This window comes from Micromesistius poutassou, assembly GCF_964030765.1.
Source record: "Micromesistius poutassou genome assembly, contig: SCAFFOLD_5144, whole genome shotgun sequence".
Taxonomy (NCBI): Eukaryota; Metazoa; Chordata; class Actinopteri; order Gadiformes; family Gadidae; genus Micromesistius; species Micromesistius poutassou.
In genome coordinates, this window is record NW_028179636.1 from 5,001 (window position 1) to 7,500 (window position 2,500).

The following is a 2,500-nucleotide window of genomic DNA, read 5'->3' on the forward strand; positions in this document are numbered from 1 at the left end:
CCTGTGGCAGGCCCAGAGAGTCCACCATCCCGGACTGGCAAGAACATCAAGTCCCCCTGAGCCTGGATGAACTAAAGAAACCACAAAGTCCATTTAAACTACCATGGGACGTGTTTTGGAAATTTAACAGAGTCTTTTCTGTAAATCTCCTAAAACGCAACCCATGGTGCACTAACTCTGGGACTCTGTCTGATTTTGAGAAAAAGAGAGAATCAAAAATCAGACAGAGTCTTTTCTCCGTAGTCTACCAGGGGCAGCTTTTAGTATACCATGGGTTGGTTTTAGTATACCATGGGTTGGTTTTAGTCTACCATGGGTTGGGATTTTCGGGTTTTTATACCAGGGGTACCGAAAACAAGAAAAATAGCAGTCTGCAGCCTGTAAAACTCTGGGCTTCGCCTACTACACGTTTGACCCCTGTGTTGGAAGGACATAGCCCATCCCGTGTGTAAGGGGGGCTCCAGGGGAAGAAGGCAGAGAACGGCCTGGAGGTCTTCTGGAGGCTCCAGAGGAGGGGGAACACGTCGCGTGTGAGGCCGAAACGGCTCACCATGTCGGACTGAATAGTGTAGTGAGTAGCCCCGAGTCTGGAGGTCTTTAGGACCCTCCAGAGGAGGGGGAACACGTCGCGTGTGAGGCCGAAACGGCTCACCATGTCGGACTGAATAGTGCAGCGAGTAGCCCAGAGTATGGAGGTCTTTAGGACCCTCCAGAGGAGGGGGAACACGTCGCGTGTGAGGCCGAAACGGCTCACCATGTCGGACTGAATAGTGCAGCGAGTAGCCCAGAGTCTGGAGGTCTTTAGGACCCTCCAGAGGAGGGGGAACACGTCGCGTGTGAGTCCGAAACGGCTCACCATGTCGGACTGAATAGTGTAGTGAGTGACCCCAAGCCTGGAGGTCTTTAGGACCCTCCAGAGGAGGGGGACCACGTCGCGTGTGAGTCCGAAACGGCTCACCATGTCGGACTGAATAGTGTAGTGAGTGACCCCAAGCCTGGAGGTCTTTAGGACCCTCCAGAGGAGGGGGAACACGTCGCGTGTGAGTCCGACACGGCTCACCATGTCGGACTGAATAGTGTAGTGAGTGACCCCAAGCCTGGAGGTCTTTAGGACCCTCCAGAGGAGGGGGACCACGTCGCGTGTGAGTCCGAAACGGCTCACCATGTCGGACTGAATAGTGTAGTGAGTGACCCCAAGCCTGGAGGTCTTTAGGACCCTCCAGAGGAGGGGGAACACGTCGCGTGTGAGTCCGACACGGCTCACCATGTCGGACTGAATAGTGTAGTGAGTGACCCCAAGCCTGGAGGTCTTTAGGACCCTCCAGAGGAGGGGGAACACGTCGCGTGTGAGTCCGAAACGGCTCACCATGTCGGACTGAATAGTGTAGTGAGTGACCCCAAGCCTGGAGGTCTTTAGGACCCTCCAGAGGAGGGGGAACACGTCGCGTGTGAGTCCGACACGGCTCACCATGTCGGACTGAATAGTGTAGTGAGTGACCCCAAGCCTGGAGGTCTTTAGGACCCTCCAGAGGAGGGGGAACACGTCGCGTGTGAGTCCGAAACGGCTCACCATGTCGGACTGAATAGTGTAGTGAGTGACCCCAAGCCTGGAGGTCTTTAGGACCCTCCAGAGGAGGGGGAACACGTCGCGTGTGAGTCCGAAACGGCTCACCATGTCGGACTGAATAGTGTAGTGAGTGACCCCAAGCCTGGAGGTCTTTAGGACCCTCCAGAGGAGGGGGAACACGTCGCGTGTGAGTCCGAAACGGCTCACCATGTCGGACTGAATAGTGTAGTGAGTGACCCCAAGCCTGGAGGTCTTTAGGACCCTCCAGAGGAGGGGGAACACGTCGCGTGTGAGTCCGACACGGCTCACCATGTCGGACTGAATAGTGTAGTGAGTGACCCCAAGCCTGGAGGTCTTTAGGACCCTCCAGAGGAGGGGGAACACGTCGCGTGTGAGTCCGAAACGGCTCACCATGTCGGACTGAATAGTGTAGTGAGTGACCCCAAGCCTGGAGGTCTTTAGGACCCTCCAGAGGAGGGGGAACACGTCGCGTGTGAGTCCGAAACGGCTCACCATGTCGGACTGAATAGTGTAGTGAGTGACCCCAAGCCTGGAGGTCTTTAGGACCCTCCAGAGGAGGGGGAACACGTCGCGTGTGAGTCCGAAACGGCTCACCATGTCGGACTGAATAGTGTAGTGAGTGACCCCAAGCCTGGAGGTCTTTAGGACCCTCCAGAGGAGGGGGAACACGTCGCGTGTGAGTCCGAAACGGCTCACCATGTCGGACTGAATAGTGTAGTGAGTGACCCCAAGCCTGGAGGTCTTTAGGACCCTCCAGAGGAGGGGGAACACGTCGCGTGTGAGTCCGACACGGCTCACCATGTCGGACTGAATAGTGTAGTGAGTGACCCCAAGCCTGGAGGTGTTTAGGACCCTCCACAGGAGGGGGAACACGTCGTGTGTGAGTCCGAAAAGGCTCACCATGTCGGACTG